Source organism: Osmerus eperlanus, chromosome 2, assembly GCF_963692335.1.
Source record: "Osmerus eperlanus chromosome 2, fOsmEpe2.1, whole genome shotgun sequence".
Taxonomy (NCBI): domain Eukaryota; kingdom Metazoa; phylum Chordata; class Actinopteri; order Osmeriformes; family Osmeridae; genus Osmerus; species Osmerus eperlanus.
Window position 1 is genome coordinate 5816181 of NC_085019.1, and position 21723 is coordinate 5837903.

At 44.4% G+C, this 21723-nt stretch overlaps 1 protein-coding gene across 4 annotated transcripts in view; it reads left to right on the top strand.

Annotated features, from left to right (window-relative positions):
• Positions 1 to 101: 101 nt before the first annotated feature.
• LOC134008844 (thyroid hormone receptor alpha) overlaps positions 102 to 21723 on the top strand; it is a 37742-nt gene continuing 16120 nt past the window's right edge. The window contains exons 1-3 of one of the 4 annotated variants that reach the window (XM_062448415.1): positions 106 to 150; positions 253 to 437; positions 15975 to 16197. The gene's annotated coding sequence lies outside the window, so the exon portion shown is untranslated. Of the gene's footprint in view, positions 438 to 15974; positions 16198 to 21723 lie in introns of all 4 variants that reach the window. The other 3 variants (XM_062448424.1, XM_062448434.1, XM_062448407.1) reach the window with 3 other exon arrangements.

A 21723-nucleotide genomic window follows, 5' to 3' on the forward strand; every position in this document is an offset into this window, starting at 1 on the left:
CTCGCGCCTGTAGAGAGCAGTATACAGCTTGATCAGAAACTTTAGAATCTTGACCAGCACGCGCCCATACTGTAAAAGGGGGTGGAGCTACTACCAGTGTAGAAGCTAATGCCTTTGCATTCCCTCGCCGTGGCAGCCCGAACTGGAACGGTAATTATATTTTTACATACCTTAGAAATAACAATTGTATTAATGGGGCATTTATATAGTAGGTAGAATAGTAATGCAATTCTTAACGCGGCTATATTTCAGGGAACAGCTCTTACTTAGCAATGCGTTGGACGTTTGGATCAATTTCCTATAGTTTATCTCTGTGTGAAATTACAACAGTCGTAAGATACGGCGGAAGAATTAACTACCACCGGTGAGGGAGAAACTACATTGAATTTTACATGCGCAGTGGTGTCACCGAGAAGGCGTCTATACAACGTACCAAGGTGAGCGGTGTCCTCATATAAACCTGTAGGCTATAGTGTGCAACGATGTCTGTTCAATGTCGGCTCTTGGGTATGGCTAAACCCACCTCTTCATTGTGACCTGCAGCAAGGCCGATTGTTTCCAACTTTGACAGATCCGGGTAGTCACCCAACACATTCATAAAACATTGTGTTCTCGGTTTGGGGCAGCGTGGACAGCAGCCAAAGATTGACACTTCGGGTACTTTGACACATATTCATCATAAAGTGTGCATGCAGCGTGGCAATTTAGGTACTGAACATTTTTGATTGGCGGGGGGGGGGGGGGGGGCGTGAGCATAGTTGCATAGACTAGCAAATAGTCTAGCAAAACCTTTAAAAGGACTTTTGAAACAGTTGCCTACCTTATACAGTAGTATGCAATAACTCAGTAGTGAGAGCTGCATGTTATTGTTGTTGTTAGACTAGGCCTACATGAAAGACATGCTCCATAACAATTCCGTACATCCACGAGGTCAGGCTTGTAACCACGTTAATGTTCCCTCGCTGCACAACGAAATGTGCAGATTAAGTAGGCCCAGACATGAGAGACCCTCAAGACTTTTCTAAAGTTACTCAATTTTTGTGTCTGATCGTGCTGAAGGGGGAAGTATGATAGGGTAGGCCTAAAGGCGGGTTGGGACACTTGGCAAAAGGCAAACACTTCAGATGCCATGAACACAGTAAAGTAACACTAACAGGCGACTTGCAGCATTCTGAAAATTGTCCAGTAGTAAAATAGGTATTCATTTAGGCCTACTTAATAACCTTATTGGTAACTAGGTTAATTGTAATAATAGTAGCATTTTTATGAAGAATATCCTAGCCTATCGTATGGTACTGGATATTATATCCAGTACCATACGACATGTAGGCTAGACCAGGCTCCTGTTCTTTTTGACGTGGTTTGTTTTATGTATGAATATACGTTTGTTACAGTGTTATAGTGCAACAATTTGATCAGACTGTTGTCAAGCTAAATTAAGTCCTATTAAATAATCTCTACGGAAAGAAAATATAAACTATATTTTCAACAGCGAGTGGCCAACATTAAACAGGGTTTTGCATTTGCAGTCACACGGAATTACGTTAAAACTCCCTTCTGTAGCGAGCGCTTTTCTCATCTCATAAACTGCTGCTTGTTCCGCGGTCAAGCGTGGCCTCCTTTGGCGTTTCCCAGGCAGCGACGACGTCCGTGTCCTGCTTTCGGGGTTGATCTCCATGAGAGGGTGAAAAAATGAAGTGTAGCCTATAGCGAGAGAGTTGGGTTACATAACTCGGCTGCGCAGCTGATGTCCCAATCTGAATCCACTGCACCGGTTGCGTCAGAGGCCGATCCGGTAGAGCTGGGAGAGCTGGGTAGTTTCAGTTTTCTGTCCGGATGACTGCAGCATGTCTTCCCATAGCTCGCATTTTTACTATTACAGACAGGCAGAAGATAGCATACAGAACTCAGACCAATGGAGAGAAATCAAGTGAAATCACCAAAATAATTTCCCACAAATATGTTCTTACTGTTGTAATGCCAGATCAAATCAAATGCCTAAGTATTATGTCCCAGTAGGACATGTTGTCTGCCAAGAAAGCACATAATGTACTGAGCAAGTTGTGTTACATAATTTGACCACACAACCACAATAGATTTGAGCTTTTTTTAGTAATACACAATTTCCTCTTGTCTCTCATTCAGTCTTTACATGTCTCTCTTTCACTTACATGGCAGAGCCTCTCCTTTGTAACCTAGTGAACCTGCCCTTCTGCAGCTTCCCATTTGCTGAATGTAGTCATCCATGTGGTTGTCTCCTATTCTCAAATCCCTTCATCTTTCACCTGTCCAGCTCATGTACATTACAGAGGAGAGGCACACTGCTTAGTCACTCAGCCTCCTTACTCCCTGTCTGTCGATCTGTCTGCCTCCATTCTCTCTCTCTGTCTCGGTCTCTCTCTCTTTCTCTCTCTCTCTCTTACTCTGTCCCAGTGTCTGTCTTTCTTCTGTCTCTGTCTGTCTGTCTGTCTGTCTGTCAGTCTGCCTCTCTGTCTCACACACTCTTTTTAAGTACTTGGGATGTCTGTTGTTTCTCTGGCAGGAAAGCCTACATCAGTGCGATGAGGACCTAATATGTCTCCTCTCTCAGGGAGGGCCCTGTAGGGCCGGCGTCAGGCGTTTCCTCCACAGTAGGAAGTGGTCTAGGGAACACATTAAAGGACGGACCCACTCTGAACCACTATGTTCACATGCAATAAACAGGGGCTATTGTATGCATTAAACAATGGCCTGAAATTCCGTTCCTGTCTATATTATTGAGGTCACATACGTTTATTTTAGCAATTGACTGCAAGCTGATGGCTAAGTGGTGGTGGAGCTGCTGTGTAGTGGACCCTGTGAATGATCTGTATGTGTTGCATAGTGGGCCCAGTGTTGGGAGCTGTGTTGTGTGGTTGGCCCAGTGGTGGAGCTGTATTTGTTGTATATCGGGACCAGTGGTGGAGCAGTGTGTTTGTTCTCTTTAAGGAATTAGTGGGGATGTCACAGATATGCAGTGGACACAAAACACACATACACTGTCAAATTATGACTGCTGAAACACATGACTCCTGTTAGTGACATATTAAATGCTAAACATTCTAAATGTTTTTTGTCTGTTTAAATTCTTACTATTGTTGAACTACTTGTGTCACATGACATAAGTACAACATAGTTGCTAGTGTTCATTTTCATTTTACTTCCAGCATAAAATTGTTCTTTTTTTTAAAGTGATAATTTCTATGATTTTATTGTTTGTTATTATTATTGTTAGCATTAGTATGATAGAGAATCACCCAAATTCCAAGACGAATGATTTACGAGTTGGTTATGAGTTCTCTAGTTTGGAATGTTTGTATTATACCTCAGAAGATTCTGTATTGCAGTCTCCAGTCATCCTCAGATGTGATTAGCAGGATCATCTGTTTACAGATTCATGCTGAAGGGATATTCCTCACCATCAGAGACTGGACAAACAGCTCCAAAGACGGATAAGTAAGCATCCACCCTCTCTAATGGCCTGCTAATGGCTAAACTTCCCGTTTAGGGCGGGGCTTCATCTGATTGGTCACTTGATGTTTTACATTCTGAACGCCTAACCATTCCAACTTCTGAATAGCATGATCCTATAGAATAGGAGTTTCCCTGTGTTTTAGACTGAATAGACTTCTTCTGTTGTGTCTTGGTACCAAGTAAGATGGTGAGTGATTATTTACCAGTTCTGTTGCGACCTGGTGTTCAGATAACGTGTTTATAGGCTATATTTAATACATGATCTATGTCTTGCATCTGTGGAAACATCTTAAGCAGTGTCTGCTTTAGATAAGCTCCCATGGGAACTAAAAGCACAAGTATGAGAAAAAAGCATTTGGGCCAAAAATGATGACATAGTCTACTTTTTATGTATCTGGTTTGTATATAACATGCCAATGATTTACAGTTAAGGGTTAGATTTCAGGGTTGAAGTTCAAACAAAACCAGCCATTATGTGCTTGTATGAACCAGGGTTATTCAGGACTGCAATCCTACAATCTAAAAAATATTTCAGATTGTACAGATGATGGTACACATGAATCTAATGATGATCAAGGATGTTTATAAATTATCTGGCATGCATTTCCATCCCAAGAGTGGCACCCAAATCAAGCATGTACTTTATGCACATCTTGGCACCTGGATGACTTTGTTTTAGGACTTGGTTATGTTTTCTTTATTTCTCTTTTAGTTGTAGAGAAATTATCTATATGGTGCGACTGATGGTCAAACCTCAATACGTGGTTTAACACAGTGTGTTGTTTTGTCAACATAAGGATCAGAAAGAGTTTCATTACTCATTATTTATCTGTTACAGAAAAATTACCTACTAACTTCATGGTACAAACTACGCAAAGAGTAGCCAACTCCCTTTATTTTGTGTGTGTTGACCTGTAGGAGGTAAAGTGGTTCAGTCTTAAATTTTTATCTACCTTATTAATATTATAAAATCCTGAATGTTTAAAGATTAGACTCACTGGTGTTTTTACGGTTGCCGGGTTTGTTAATCGGTTTTAGGATAACGATAAGCTGATCAGTGGGGCTACACATTTATTTCCTGTAATTGAATTTTTTGTTGTTCTGATGATTAAGGGGCAATAATGATTAAAACTCAATGTGATTTCTTTATTCAAACAAGACCAATTATTAATGAATTACTTGTTTGTTTAATTCAGTTGCTCTTGAGAACTTTGATTTTCGGTTCACCTGAGATATTTTCTTGACCTGTTCGCTTAAAAAATGTGTACAGTTGAATAGATGTTTATGAATGCTGGGTTGTTTCTGAGCCTTTGTTGTTACATTTACATTTATTCATTTAGCAGACGCTTTTATCCAAAGCGACTTCCAAGAGAGAGCTTTACAAAGTGCATAGGTCACTGATCATAACAACAAGATAGCCACAAAACATCGCGAGTAGCCAAAACATGAAGCACACATTGTGAACAACCAAAGTAAGTGCCAAAGGGAAGAACCATAAGAGCATGTAGTTAAACAAGTTACAATTAAACAACATGAACCGCTATAAGTGCAAGTGTACCTGTGGAAAAAGCAAGCAACAATAATAAAAACAATATATCACAGCGAGTACAACAATTTAAATCAGTTACCACTAACCACAAGAGCAACAAGTCTCTAAGCAAGAGTCATTGTGATCCTTGAGGAAACTAACATCGGGTCAAGCGAACCATTCCTAAGTACCGTTGTACTCCCGGAACAAGTGCGTCTTGAGCCTTTTCTTGAAGGTGGAGAGACAGTCAGTGTCTCTGATGGAGGTGGGGAGTTGATTCCACCACTGGGGGGCCAGACAGGAGAAGAGCTTGTGTTGGGACCGGGCGGTCTTGAGCGGTGGGAACACCAGGCGGTTGTCTGAAGAAGACCGTAGGTGACGGGTGGGGGTGTAAGGCTGCAGGAGAGACTTGATGTAGACGGGTGCAGTCCCGTTCACTGCTCGGAAGGTCAGTACCAGGGTCTTGAATCTGATACGGGCCATGATAGGTAGCCAGTGGAGAGAGATGAGGAGCGGGGTAACATGGGAGCGTCTGGGTAGATTGTAGACCAGGCGGGCCGCTGCGTTCTGAATCCTCTGGAGAGGGGCGGGTTGCACATGCTGGGAGACCAGCGGCAGCGAGTTGCAATAGTCCAACTTGGAGAGGACAAGTGCTTGGACTAGCAGCTGGGTGGAGTGCTCAGACAGGTATCTCCTGATCTTCCGGATGTTGTAGAGGGTGAATCTACACGACGGGAGACCGCAGCAATGTGGGCCGTGAGGGAGAGCTCGTCGTCCATGGTAACCCCAAGGTTCCTGGCAGAGGATGAAGGGGTCACCGTCGCAGATCCCAGGGTGATTGAGAGATCGTGGGAGATGGAGGGTTTAGCCGGGATGATGAGAAGTTCTGTTTTGGCGAGGTTCAGCTGGAGGTGGTGCTCGGTCATCCAGGCGGAGATGTCTGCTCAGCCCCCAATGAGAATGTGACATGAATACAGATGTTGTTGAACATAGCCTATGTATTCTCTAGAGTTCAGTGTCACGCTATTCTCAGACTGGCCTCAGTACTTAGCCATCCATCATTCTGAACTGGTCTGTCACTGTGTTTCCTGACTAGCTCCCAGTACAATCAGATATCAAACTTATTAGCCACTTCCCTTACCCCCCTCTAAACATACAGTTCAGCAACTGTGGGTTGGATTTTCTTTCTTCTGTGCATGCATTTGCGTGTTCACAGAAGAGTGTCTATGTCTGTTGTGTCTGTCATCTTCTTTGCTATTGATCCCTTAAATGTACTAGTTTATTTTAATTTTAGTTTATAGCTAAAATTATGTCTAGCCCTTATTATAACCCTCACCCTTTACAATGTTGTATGATGTCATATGCCGTTAGGTAATTAGAGGACTAATTGCCAAAATAAGAGATGGAGACAGTTGACACACTGTCTTGTTATCTATTGTCTCTATACAACATTGTACGTCATGAATCTGTTTTGATTTTGCCATCAGAGAGGACACCCTTATTGTCCTATCCAGGCCTTGGATCCCTTCATTTGCATGGTTTGTCACCATCCTTGACTGATAGAAGAGTAAATTCCTGGTGACGTGATAGAGGTGGCCCCTCGACCCCAGTGACCCCTCTGCAGCCCAAGCCATTCCCTGAGGAGAAATTTGTTAGTCAATTTGGCATAAATAAGTATGAATATCAGTGTGTTGTGGCATGTTAGGGATGCAACGCAGGGCTCCAGACTGCGACCAGTTTTTTAGTACCTGCGCATGTGCGACCAACACATTTTGAATTTATTGGGTGTGCACAACGTCAGCACACGTTATCAACGACGCATAGATACCACGTTCTAGCAAGACAGCGATATCAGTGAGCCCTCAGCATTAGTACAGTAGCTAAAAGTCTTGGAATGTTTAGGCTATTTTTCGCTAAGTTCCTACGAACATGTCTTAATCTGCCAGACAAGTGGGTTCCCCTTCGTTCTTTTGGTGAGCTGTCTCACGAGCCCTTCTTACCCGGCGTCATGGAGCCGAGCAGCTAAATACTTATTTAGCACTAGCGTTGTTAGCTACTGTATCCCTGCATGTGTTTGCGCTGTTGCTCAGCAAGTGTGGTGCAGGTCACAGGGGCGATTCTAGGATCAGACCTTCAGGGGTGCTCAGCCCCCAATGAGAATGTGACATGAATACAGTGCCTTGCAAAAGTGCAAAAACCCCTTGCTAATAAATCCCTAATTTCAATGGATAACAATTAATTCATTTATGTATTATTATGCAAAATATTGCATGAATGAAAAAACTAAGGACTACCAGCATCAAATGATAATAAACAATAATAATTGTTATTTTTTTAATTATTATTATTTTTAGGGGTGCTGAGATTAAATTTAGGGGTGCTTGAGCACCCCTAAAAAGGGTCTAAAATCGCCCCTTCTAGGAGGACTGATTGATAAGTGCCTCATACATTTAAGGCATAGCTAAGACCTGCATACAGTACGTAATGTCACATTAGATAATGTATCTAAACTCAAGCTTGTGTGGTGCGTCGCTGTATATCAGTTGTAAAAATGACCCATCTGCAACCAACGTAAGCACACCCCACAATTTCCCCAGAAATTGTACCCTCTCTAGTCACATTAATAATTGCATTGCAGGTCGATTTTAAAGGTGTGCCCCTAAATTTTCTGCTGCGCTCCTAACATTTTCAGTCAGGGGCTACGGTGCTCCTAGTAAAAAAAGTTAGTCTGGAGCCCTGCTATGAACAGGAAGAAATGAAGTGTTTTTCAGTCAACAGGTCCAGGCTAGGTCACACTGTGCTGTACCGTCACGGCTAGCTACCTCCTACCCGTACCTGTGTTTATTTTGGTGGCCTCAGGTATTTGGTTCCTAAACTCTCTTTGGCTGAGTCAGATTGTCTTCCCTCCTTTCCCTAACAAACACACACAAATGCATGCACGTGCACACACACAAGCAATTGTAGCTTTGCTGCCCCTTAAAACTTTCTTTATTTCAACTAGTTACGTTTTGTGTGCTTACAGCTCATGCTGTAGTTTGCACATGATTTTATTTTATATTTTATTGTATAGTTTATTTTAATCTAATTCCATTGCTAGTCATGTACCCTTAGTTTGCTAGTTATGTACCCTTAGTATAGTTAGTCCTCATATTTAAATTTTAGATTCCTATATGTTTAATGTTTGCACCTTCCTGCCAAAGCAAATTCCTTGTCTGTGCAAACTTTCATGGCGAATAAAACCCATTCTGATTCTGATGATGGAATTGAGGTAGATTTATCTTAGAAACAAATAAATAACTTTTTGGGTCAGAAAAAAATACTAAAATATTGTCAAGATTTTGGTTACGGCTTCAAGTTGGATACAACAAAGAACACTTCGACCTGTGCTATGTAGTATCTTTTAACAAATGGGATCCTTTGGAGGCTACTCCAGTAGTATTTGAGTGAGTCAGAGCCCAGTAGCAAGGCGCTCAGTACACTCAGCAAGGAACTGTCAGCTGCCAGTTGTATTGGAGGCAGTTATTGCATCATAAAAAGACAGATGAACTCACTGCTTAAACCAAGGGTGCTTTACTACCACCACAGCATGAGGCCTTGAGCTAGCCCTTATACACACACACACACAACCACACTTATCCTGTACAGATTTACAGCCAGAAATACATCACTCTTGGTTTGTCACTGCAGTCTCATTTGGCCTGCTCTTAATGTGTGTAGAATCTGCAGCTCTAATGAACGCTGAAAGTGAATCCAGTTCTGGCCTGCATGGTCAAAGGTAGCGTCCAGTTCCCTCCTTCAACATCTTATTAGTAGGAGAGATTAAGTCAAGACTTAGTGCCCCACCCCTATGGCTAGGGTTGGATCTTTACAGTAACAGAGTAATCTGATCCTGGACCTGTACCAAAGAAACAACTTTTTTCACATTTGTGACTTTGCACTTATACGAACCCTAACCTTAACCTTAACCTTGAGTAAGTGGAGTCAGCTGTGTCAGGCTGCCACAGATGGGGGCAGGCTAGGAAGGCCTTGGGGACTGGAACCGAAACCTACATTTTCAAGAAACGCTCGAAAAAACAAGTGAAATGTGCTTTCTGCCTCGAGTGTACATATTGTTCTCATTTTGAGAGAGCACGAGTTGAGGGGCAGTTGACAAATGTGCTGAGTAGTTTCATACATTTTTTTTGTGTCCCTCAGCTTGATGGCCTGCATGTGACATGTGTACAAACTATGTATCCTAGTTGTAATTCTTTCTCTCTGTGCCTCCGGCTAGGGCAAACCAAATTGAAACCACATGTGTCCCCTATACAGCGAAGGCACAAGCTCTTGCCAACTCTCCACCCCCAACAAACTAACACAGTCACACACACACACACACATTTCCCCAGTGTATTGGGGAGGAGAGACATTAGTCTTTGTGCAAGTCAGAGATCAGAACAGTAAACCAAAAAGACTGGCTACTCAACAGGTCTTTGGAGATAATCCGAACCAAGTTCTCGGCCCTGATTGGTCACTTGTCTTGCCTTCTGGACATTCCTCCTGCTGAGATATTTTGATCTAATGTTTAAGACACACTGTGTTGCCCAGGGGGATGATCAAATCATACACACTTAATTTAACAGTACAGTCTTTGTGGTTGTCAGTTATTTCTAAGCATATGGTAATTAATGCATCCTGCCTGATGCCATGGAGTCTGCTCCAGTACTGTGTGCCATGGCCATTGCACCTTTAACACTTAAACACACTCACAAGTTCACACACACACACACACACACACACACTAAGACAGATGCATGCCTTTATGAGTCTGAAGTTCTGTGTGTTAATAGAGCAGCTGTACTCTGTTATCATACCAGCATGCTGAAGCCTTATCTATTCATCCTTACCATCCTTACATACCAGTGTTTCCCCTAGGTTTACAGCTTTGGGGGGGTCGGGGTCGGTTTGCATGTGTGTGTGTGTGAGACAAACGGCTTAGTTATGATAACTTGCATCATGTGTGGGTTAAAATGCACACATTTTTCATCCTGTGGTAGTGCTTCTACGGCGGGGAGTGCTTCTCAAATGACGACACACGTGACAAGATACTAATTGTGTCATGTCATTTCTGGCATTAGTGGTGTCAAGTGTCTTGTCTAAAGTGTCATAGAGAACATCCAAATGAATATGTAATGAATGAGTGGCTGGAAGAGAGTACTTACAGTGCACAAGGTGTCCAGGAGGAGTATAGAAAGTATTTTTGAGAAACAAAGAGAGAGACCAGGGAAGGCAGAGAGAATGGAGAGAGAGAGAGAACCAGGGAGAAGAGGAAGAGTGTCCCTAGAGCGGCTCATGCACAAGTTTGTCTCGTGAAGTCTGATTGGGAAACTTGATTGCCTGTGTCTCGTGGCTGTTGATTCGCTAATGAGTTCTCACTCTTCAGGGCCCCTCTCTTCAACAGGAGCAAAAGTACAACTGTCTTGTTTTTTTATTTTCATGTATGAAGCACTTGAACTTATAACATTCTTAATTTTGAGATCTTGTTGTACCTGCTTTTTGTTGACACATTCACAGAAAGTACGTTTGGGCGTTATGTTTGCTATTGACGGCATCTGTGTGGTGTCGTGTTTCCTGTTCAGAAGCGTGACCCATCTCTCAGAGTGAGTCTTGACCTGGATTGCAAACACGGTCCGTGCTTTATGTTTTTGGTAAAAGTGATATTAGCATGGAACTGTAGTTCCACAGAGGGGGTGGCACAAGCTCCCATTGTGGGTACTCTAACAGCACAGGACCCCCCACCAGGGATGTCCCAGACTCCCCACCTTCTCGGAGGACGAGCCCCCCCCCAAATTGAAATGTTCTCTCTCACAGCCTGGCTGTGGTTTGCCTTCCACATGGAGTGAGTTGTGCAGTGTGTCAAAGTCTGAACTCTTGACACATTAGAGCAGAACCATGTATTACATACACACTAGCTCCTCCACCTCTACTCCTTCCTCCACTCATCTCTCTTTCCATCTTGTCTTTCCTCCTTCCCCGTTTCCTTCTATCAGTCATTCCTAACTGGGCTCCAGGTGAGACTTGCCAGTATTACATAAGATGTATACAGAAAGCCCACTAGAACAGTTGCTATGGAGTCCAAAAGTAATCAGACATGCACCTCGCCCGCCCCACCAACATGCTACCTGGAGCAGTCATGTGTGTGTGTGTGTGTGTGTGTGTTTGTTAGTGTGTGTATGTGTGTCTGTCACCAGTTTGCGTAACACACCCAAAGTAGCCATAGAACATTGTTATCTCTTCAGAAGAGCTACACACTGAGCAAATGCAAGCTTTTATCAGTGACCTCTATTCCACTGGATGTGTGTTTGTGTGTGTGTGTGTGTGTGTATGTGTGTGTGGTGTACACTGTCTGCTACTCTCTGGTCCCTGGATAGTACATCATGTTCTTCTACTCGACCCTCCCTCCCCCCAGCACACACCCTTTTGCTGCACAGTAAATAGTGTGCTTCACCAAATGCTTTACATTTATAGTCTTCAGTCCACTCTTATTACTAGGCAGGTTTTTTTTCTCCATAGGGTGAGACTGTAGTGCTATAACCCATACCAGTGTGTTTCCATACCAGTGTAAAATTGACAGGTCGACTGATTTTCTCAGCCCTCAAGTTGATCTTGTTCAACGACCCCCTCACTCCCCCTCAGCCCTTCTCCCCTCTTTCTCTCTCCCCCTCTCCCCCTCCACGCTTCCTTCTCACTCCCTCACTCCCCTTTGCACCTCACCCCCTCTGATTCTCCCATAAGAATGTCTGGACACCTTCCAATGGACCTAAAACAAGGCACAAGCACAGCTCTCTTTACTATCTCACCCTTTCATTGACCCAGAGAGAGAGAGAGAGAGAGAAAGAGAGAGAGAGAGAGAGAGAGAGAGAGAGAGGGTGTAAGTCTAGGTTTAAACGAAAGGCTGTGTTTTTAATATGTTGTCACCCATCCGTGTGGGTTGTCACTAGTCAAAGTCGAAAGATCCAGCACTTTCGAACCGCAAGAGACGTCAACCAACCTGGCAGGATTTCCTTTCTCAATACTCCCGACAAGCTTATGTAGTCTGCTGTCGCTTGTGCTTTCAGATCGTAGACGGTTAATTATTGTACATTACACACCACTACTTTCCTCAGGGTCATAATACCCTGCAGTTCACTTTTCATCATACCCTAATGCGCCAACCCATAGCACTGTCTGTTCTCTCTTATATTTGTACAGCACATATGTATATATAGGTTTGTTTGGAGGTGTCCAGACATTCTTATGGTAGAACGTATGGTAGAACGCAAAGGGGGTGAGGGAGTGTGGGGGGGAAAGGAAAGAAGGGAGGGTGTGAGGAGGTGAAGCAGTAAGGAGGGGAGGGGGGAGGGGTAAGGAGAGAGTGAGATTATAGGAGAGAGAAACGTATATCCATGTAAAAGCAAATCAATTCTAAACAGGCTAGCTCAAGGGGAGGGAACATGGGCATCTGTAGCTTTCCCAGGGTAGTTTCTGAATTTAGTCACCAATGTGGCCGGCCACCGGTCTCCTCACATACCCTCAGCCTTAGCTAACTCACATACTGTACATTACATAGGAGATGCCCCTAAAGGGGCGCCGACTGCTTAGTCACCGTGCTCTATATTTCTCTGTCCGTCTGTCTCGCTCTCTCTTTCTTTCTCCCCGCTCATTGTGCGTTCAGAGACAGGCGTAGCTGTCAGTGACAGATGATGTGACAATGCACTGCTGTCGGTAAACTCTTCATGTACGTCTCACCAGACCTGTTCAGCCCGGCAGCAGATTTGAATACATGTGAGGGCTTGCATGTGTGTGTCTGTGTGTGTGCGTGTGTGTGTGCATGTGTGTGTGTTGTACCTTAAACCTGAAGAGTTCAACGAACACAACAGAAAGGAAGAAAAGAAAACAGTGCAGCCAGTCAGACGCTTCGAGAGGGAGATTCCTCTGATATACATCTTGTAAATATGTAAAAGATGCACTTCAATAAACAATTGTTCTTGTTACAGTAGCATAACGTACTGTTTTCCGGTATGTTCTGGGGTAGGTGGGGGTGTTCCTAAGCATGAACCTTTCCACTGCCACTGAGGCCAAGCTTGAGCCTAAGCCTGCTGAGACCCATTGAAGTGTGTGCCTCTGATCAGTGAGGATTGTTGTTGAGCTCTGGTTGGCACACCTTTGTTTCTGCTGTTTGACTTCCAGGGAGCAGAGAGAAGACCTGTCACTGTGTTGGTTACTCAGAGGGAGGGAATAGAAGTGTACGCACACATTGGCACATACCGTTCACGCATGCACACTCTCACACACACGCAGGCAAACATATACACACATACACCTACATGCACTGTTGCAGTACACAGAATCTAACTTCCCCTGACGAAATCCCATGATTCCATGTTCCTACTCCTTCTGGAAGATAGGGAGTCAGCTGATGCCAAGGGATACCACCATGACTGATGTGGCTAGTGGACTTTGACTCCTCCTTGATTTTATTAACGTTAGTGCACTTGATAAGACAATAAGCTGACTTGAAACATGATAAGAGCACCTAACACAGTCTGTGTAGTGTAAACAGAGGGAATTTTAGGTGAATTTTTCATCACGTGAATATGAGACATGATTAAACAGGTTATATGCATACCGCTTCCAAACCCCGACCCCACCCCCCATGTTTGTGCCGGGCGCTGGGGAAAGGACTAGGGAGGGTTTCAAGGGGCTGAGGGAGGGGGGGGTTCTGCGGGGTAGGGCGGGTGAGGTAGCGAGAGGGTAGAGGTCCAGATAAATCTCTATCTACGTTCATCTCTGAGGGGGATCAGATAGCGCCCAGATAGCTCACGGAGCTGAGGTCACCAGCAACCAATCACATCAAGGCTTGGATCCACCCAGCCAAAGCTGAGGCGCAGGCATAGCATGGTGCCTATTTGACCTCAGCACTCGTCTTTTAAGAGAGTGCCGTATGATTCACGCTCTGTTTGCACACTCAGCTCCTTATTTTTCTGTGATGCTAAACAGAGACAAGCTAAGCTGTGCAGGTCAACTAGGGACTTGGGTGACGCATGGATGTGCGACGCGCTGGGTTATACGGTCAGGCTACAAGGCACACGGATGGGTCTGTTTTGAGGCGAAGATCTCGTCACGTCAATTGATGTATCACTTGAACTTCAGACGGGCTTCGTCCCAGTCTGTTCACACGCACTCCTCTGAGAAACATACAACCTTTCCTGTCCTCTCCTAGCTGATGCGCTGTCTGCATGACGGAGGATGTGCAAGAGGACATGTGGCCCAGGCTCCGGGTCCTCCTGCTGAACTACGTTGTCCTACAACCCTACACTTTGTCCTTCCCCGTGACACTGTAAATAATGAGGGTGCCTGCAATCAGTCACTAATTGATATCTTGTTTGAACGTCTGGCCCTGAATCTTTTTTTCCAACCAGTAATTCATGTGGGGTAGAATAGAAAAAGAGGCTGTGTGTGTGTGTGTGTGTGTGTGTGTGTGTGTGTGTGTGATTGATCATGTGTGTGTTTGATTGTGTGCGTTTGATTATGAGTGTGTGCGTGTGGGTTTGTGTTTGTGTACTTTAGTCTGCTTGTTTGGAGGAGGGCGGGGCTTTGCCTTCTCCTCGCTTGCTCGGGAGCTAAATCACAAGACTGTTTCCAAGGTAACATAGGGAAAATATAGTTCTCACACAGAGCTGGGGTTTGGTACAGTAGTGGCAAGAATGCATGTTGAATGTGTTAACCATTCTGAAATAGGCTCCCCAGAAATACATGATTGCAGTAAACGTCGTTAAGTTGTAGAGGTGCTGGCTCCACTGATGGGAAGTGCTTACAAACCAGAGGGGTGCAATTGAACAAACTCACATATGTCTGACTAAACACAAGCACCATGCAGATACACACACAGACACACACCACACAGACACACACCACACAGACGCACACCACACAGACACACACCATGCAGATACACCACACATTTCCAGTAGATGCTCATTGGAGCGATAATGCATTTTTTTTCTTTCGAATTCTGTTGTGAGCTGTTCTTTTAGCACAACTCTTTTTGTAGTCCTTGTCTTGTCATTATCACAGCTTTCTGGGTTATACATAGATAACACATACATAGATTCCGACTCCCTCACGGTGAGGGAGTCGGAATAGTAATCGGAAGGTTGCCAGTTCGATTCCCAGCCGTGCAAAATGACGTTGTGTCCTTGGGCAAGGCACTTCACCCTACTTGCTTCGGGGGGAATGTCCCTGTACTTACTGTAAGTCGCTCTGGATAAGAGCGTCTGCTAAATGACTAAATGTAAATGTAAATAAGATATGTTGAAAATCTCAATAGCATCTGGCAGTTTGAAATCATTAAATTCACCAATCAGTTACCTGAGATCATTAGCATTCTAGAAGGGAACCCTGGTACTCTAGTGGATGGAACAACATCATTCTCAAGCCAGGCTGTGCATTCTAACTCTCAAATATGTCGCTTATTTGTCTTCTATGCTTCAATTACAAATGCTAAACTGTAATTTCCTTGTAAAAACGAATTTGCTACGATTGTATGAGTGCTACTGTATTTAGGAATGATAAATAAACACACCATTAAATGATACTGTGGTATTATGATGTTTAAGCTGTCCCACATTTATTTTACAATTATCTTATAGGCAACCAGTTTAACACAGACCTTGTTTTATTGTGTATGTTGGAGTATGATATGGTACTGTGTCTGCTGATGTCCAAGCAGACAGTCAGGAGCCAGTGGCAATGGAGCCAGTAAAGTGTCGAATCATATGTCCCTTCTAACAGAAAGCTCTACTAACAACAACTGGTCGTGTCTTTTGATGAACCTGTTCTAGAAAAAGGCATGCGTCGTTCGTCAATTTGGATGAACATTTTGACTAAGTATGAAGGCCAAAATGCCGAATTGTCTTCTTCTCTTGTTGTTCCGTAGATTATCGAGTGTCTCCGGAAGTTGAGCTGAGCGGATGTCTGTCTGCTGATCCCTGTGATGTCACTGCATCTTGGAGAGCGGCACTCAGTGGCACCTGTCACCTTCCCAGTCCCCGTCCAGGCTGTCCGACAGGCAGGCGATCTGTAACTGGCCAGGAACACAGACTGGGCTACGACTTGGGGGGGGCTGTCTGGAAACCCCACTGACAGTAAAGGGTAAGTTTGTGTTCTCTCTGTCCTGTGATGTCACCCCCTAGACTTCTGCGTTTTTCAACTGTACCTTGTGTGAATGGTGCCGGGAGTGAAGCGTTCCTAGATCATAGCCGTGTCTAAGTACCAGGCAGCTAGCGCATGTTGTTTGTTAGAATAATCCATGCTAAACCCCTCTGACCCACTGATTGGCTAATCGGCGTGTGGGCTGTGGAAGCAGAGTGACAGGGTCAAGTTGGGGTCAGGGGAGAGGGCACGCAGGCACGTGCGCGTGTGAACGTCCATCCGAGGGGTTGAGGTTTGCTGGATACGGTTGAACATGGCCTGTTTCTTTACCTTTTCCTGATCTGTGTGTTTTCCAACACACCTTGATCTGATGCTCGGCATGTCTCCCTGCCTAACCCCAATCCCACTGGTTCTCTTCTCCCCTCTCCTCCCTCCATCTCTCCCTCCTTCCCACCTTCCCTGAACAAAAGCCACATGTACTAACTTCCATTGATAATCCGGTCACATCATAGCACCATAACACGTAAACCCCCCGCCGCTTCGTGTTGCCATGGCGATGTCCTCCCTTCCCCTGCACCTGCTGCATATAGCAACCCTTCTGATGTATAGCAAATAGAAGAAGCCCCTCGTCCAATCAGAGATGCTCCTGGGCTGTTGAAGAGGCGTGCTCCATACAGGAACAGCAGGTCCAGTCGTAGCTCATCGCATGGTTAGACAGAAGAGCGCATACTGGGCTCATTTGGGATGTTTTCATCCTAAAGATGTGTGTGTGTGTGTGTGTGTGTGTGTGTGTTTGCAAGCATGTGTGCTCAATGTATATTTGCTCGTTGATCGATGACTACACTTGCTTGGCTTAATATTAATCAGTGTATTCGATCTTAGTCAGTATGCCGGAGAATGATTGACAAATGTGCAAATCTGCTTAATGTTTTGCCCAGATGTACAGTCTATCAATCATATTGACCACCTGGCACTGAAGGTCCTCCTGTGAGTCTGACAGGGTTAGAAAAATACCCCAGCCTATCAGAGGACAGCATCACAGTATCTACCCAGACATTTTCTAAAGTATTGAAGATCCCAGGCTGTATGGCAGTCACTTATGGAGTCTTAGGGTGTGCCCACACACTCTCATATAGAAACACTGCCCACAGTAGCCCTGCTCCCATTAGCCACATGTGAAGCTCTGCCACAGACTGGGGAAGAGTAGGCCATTGTTAGAGGAACCGGGTGTACTGTCGGGGGCGGAGGTGTGATTGCCTGTGGCCAAATAAAGATGGAGGGGTTGTGGCTGGGCCTGGTGGCTTGTGAAAGAGGGCGTGTGGTCTTTGACTGTGTGTGTGTCTGTGTGTGTGTGTGTGTTGATGAATGTATGCATGTTTTTATTGCCCTGGCCCCCTCTATACATTAGGCTTAGAGACAAGCATAGGGAACCACGATGGCGCCAGCAAAGTGTAGACTGCTCCCAGATGGTTAAACCTGCGCTGTGTGTGTGTGTATGTCTCTGTATCCGGGTGTGCATGTGTGTGTGTTATGTATGTACTGATTTGTGCCTGGGTATGCTATGGTTGGGTTAGAAGCTAACATTCTTAACACCTCATAAATCCCACCTGGTTCTGCAGCATGTGCTGGAACATTCCGCCCAGCTCCGAACCACACTGACTGACCGACCCAGCTCACATGACTGGAAGTCCTGCGAATGGACAGGACTCGCCGGGCACTAATCTGGAATAACAGAGTTTCCCGAGGTCTTCATGACCAGGTCTTTTTAACCTACCTACCGCTTACCATCTGAATGGCCCCAAAATCAAGTCTTACACTGTGGAATAGAAGTCATTATTGGTGCTACTCCTTTGTCACATCAGTCTGCTACCAATAGTGCAGAAAACCTGATAAATTATCCACTATCCATTAATATTATTGAACGCTGTCAGAGTTGTTAGCTAAGAGCGTTGGCCTATATCTTCCATCTGTCCTGCTGCTCTGAGTGGCCTAGACCCTCTGAGTTCTACATGAACCTATGAGTTCTACATGAACCTCTGAGTTCTACATTGCCTCAGAGTTCTACATAAACCTTTGAGTTCTATATGAACCTCTGTCTAACTCTATCCTACTCTCTCATTCCTTTAACAGTATTTTGTATTTTTTTTGTCTGTTTTTTCACTCCAGAAAACATGTTGTGGTTAATCCAATTATCTAATGGGCAGCACAAAGAATAACCTCCCTCTCGTCCAATGAAAGGCTTCCACAGCCTTCTTTACTGTGGCACAGTACACATTTACATTTATTCATTTAGCAGACGCTTTTATCCAAAGCGACTTCCAAGAGAGAGCTTTACAAAGTGCCTAGGTCACTGATCATAACAACAAGATAGCCACAAAAACATTGCGAGTAGCCAAAACATGAAGCACACATTGTGAACAACCAAAGTAAGTGCCAAAGGGAAGAACCATAAGAGCATGTAGTTAAACAAGTTACAATTAAACAACATGAACCGCTATAAGTGCAAGTGTACCTGTGGAAAAAGCAAGCAACAATAATAAAAACAATATATCACAGCGAGTACAAAAATGTACAAGAAACAGTAGATTAAGCGTTATAAACTTCTGGCCGTACTCAAGGCGTAGGCCTGATGTCTCCATTTTTGGCGCTTCAACTTTGATCCATTTGGAATGCCCCAATCCTAGCCCTGCATGTCAGGTAAACAAACCTGAGCTGAGCTGGACTCCCAGGTCAGGTGGTTCCTCTAATCAAAGGACAGAGGCTCAGACATGGTCACTTTCACATGTCACTGCTCCACCAGGAACAGTTGATGGGGAGTTCATGGTGAAGGGATGTCAACTTTGGGTCAACATAGAAAAAAACCCACATTACTATGTCAATCTACATGGCATTAATCCAAAATTGGGTTTACTTCTTGCGGGATCGCTTCTGTTTCAGTTACTCACATGTGAGATTGAAAGCGACCTGGCTGTCTCTGGTCATTGAGTGAAGCTTGGCAAACCATCCAGATATGTCTGTACTGTTTATTGTTTATTGTTAAAAGGATCCCCATTAGCTGTCACCATAGTGGGACATGCTAATCTTCCTGGGGTGGGTCCAACAAAAAGAGAAAACAAATTTAAAAATCACTTAGCAATGATAATCTAAAAGCAGTTAACATTGTAGACATCATTATAAACATCATCAGAAATTATTCAGAATAAGTTATAACAGTATTACATTCATTTTTACATTCATATAGTAAATATGTCCATTCCCTACTCACAATTTTAAATAGTGCATTCTCAAATGGTACCTGAAAGAGACTTTGCTATTCATTTGATGTATATTCAGTGGGCAATTATTCCAATGATTATTCCTCTTTTAAAATAACCGTCCACCGGCTCTGGTCAGATCATACATGCTCAGTGGTTTAGACAATGAAAACTACTATGTACTTACTGTACTGATAGAGCTTATCAGATGATAAGAAATGTCTGAATATGTGTGTGGTGTTTAGTTTTGTTTCACTGAGGGCTTGTGTGTTGTTATCCAGTCAAACTGGTTGCACAACTGATCCGTCTCACACGACCTGTTGATGTCGATAGCATATGGTGTTTCTCAAGCTCAACCTGCTTCTCTCAGTCAAACGGGCATATGTAGAATATGATTCTCTGTTATCTGGGCCGTATTCTAAGAGCCCATAAAGTCAGCTTCTGAAATGTCCTCACCGGTGGCAGTCTATTAACGAGCCACAGGCTACTATGAAAAAAGGATATATTCCTACAAGGACATTACGGAATTGGTGCATGGGTTTTCCTGTGTGTTCCATCATGTTGTGAGGTGAGTGTAGACCTCAAATCTCCACACGGCACTTCTCCACACAGCATCTGCCCACAGGCCCTGGTTCTCCTAATATGAGTTCTTTCCACGGAGGAGGTGTTGCATTAACCCAGACCAGTAAAACACCAGAACTGCCCATGCCTTTGAAGTACATTGTTCACAGTCCTGAAAGATTATACAGCTATAAAGAAACCAGAGCCACCAGATTCAAACACACACGTGCGCACGCATACACGCACACATTCACACAACTGTTGAAATGGAATAGTCACCAATACCAGATAATACCAGACCTTTTCCTCAACTGTCATTATTTATACGTATAAATACAAGCCATTCTTATAGCCATAGACACTTCCCAGCATGCACTTAAAGGGGGGACCACACCATACAGTACCACATAATGTCTAACATTCCTGCCTTGTCTCTCATATCGCCCAACATATGACTGTGGGCAGGCTGTGCTGGCAGGATGAAAAGCACCACATAAAAGAAGGAGCTTCATCTTTTATAGAGTGTTGATGAGATGTGACAGTGGTGCCACTCCCCCAGACCCCTGCTGGGCTAGTCTGGGAGGGGTCGATCTGGCAACTTTACAATGTAGAACCACAACTGCCTCCCCCCCCACCACCACCACCACCCCTCTCTCCTTGCACCTCGTTCTCTTCCTTCTCACTTAAAGGCATCCTCCTCTTCCCCATGCTCCCCTATCTTCCGTTTGTTTGTTTTGTTCCTCTTCCTCCTTATCAGGAAGTGTGCTCTCCCACACTTCTACCTGCTCCATTGTGTCCCCCCAGGAGAGCCATGTTGACTGGAAGTGTTTGTGTTGGTTGAGAGTTGGGAAACAGCCACACAATCCCAGCGAGGCTGTTCGGTAGATTCACCCTGACATAGAAACTCTTTCTCCCTCGATCTCTCTCCATCTGTCTGTCACTCTCTCACTGTCACTCTCTCTATCTGCGTGTTTCTGGGATATTTATTCCTTGTCCCTTTGTATTGGTGACTCTACTTCTGTATGGCATCGGTTTAGCACTGGAGTCAGTTCTCATCCTTATGAAATGAACCTCACTGATCTGTGATCCCATCGAGAATATCTCCTGAGAGAACCAGTAAACATGTCCAGGTGGCTCCAGGCCTTGCATGGACAGCATCGACCATGCCCGTTGAAGGTGTTGGGCCGTGGAGGTTTGGTTCTTGTGCCGGCTCCTTATCTGTGTCCTCTAGCCCTGTGGGGCCTGGCTGTAGTGGGGCCTCACCTCCACACCCCTGCACCCCCCTGCCGGGTCTAATTTCAGAAGTTGTTTATGCTTACTAATCAGATTAGTAGAAGCAGCACGCTAGGCTGAACTGCATGCAGTGCAAATGGATGTAAACACAAAACCGTTCCATAATTTTGAGTTGCCAGTCCTCCCCAATAAATGTAATCAGTTCATTTGTTAGGGTTGCCAGATTCGGGATTGTAATGGCCAGAAAATCCCCAATCAGTATTAATCTATCAAATTCACACCCCTCTCAAAAGAACTGGTCAGTAACTAGCAAGTTAAAATGCTTGTTGTGTTGTAACAGAGAGAGGCCAGAGGGAGGAAGAGGTCCTCACACTTATAGAGACAGAGGGAGGAAGCGGAGGGGAATGGAAGGTCAGGTCTAGCAGCCGCATTCTTGGCAACCCACATGTAGAGCCTTGCCAGAGTATGTCCCTGATAGAGTGTGTA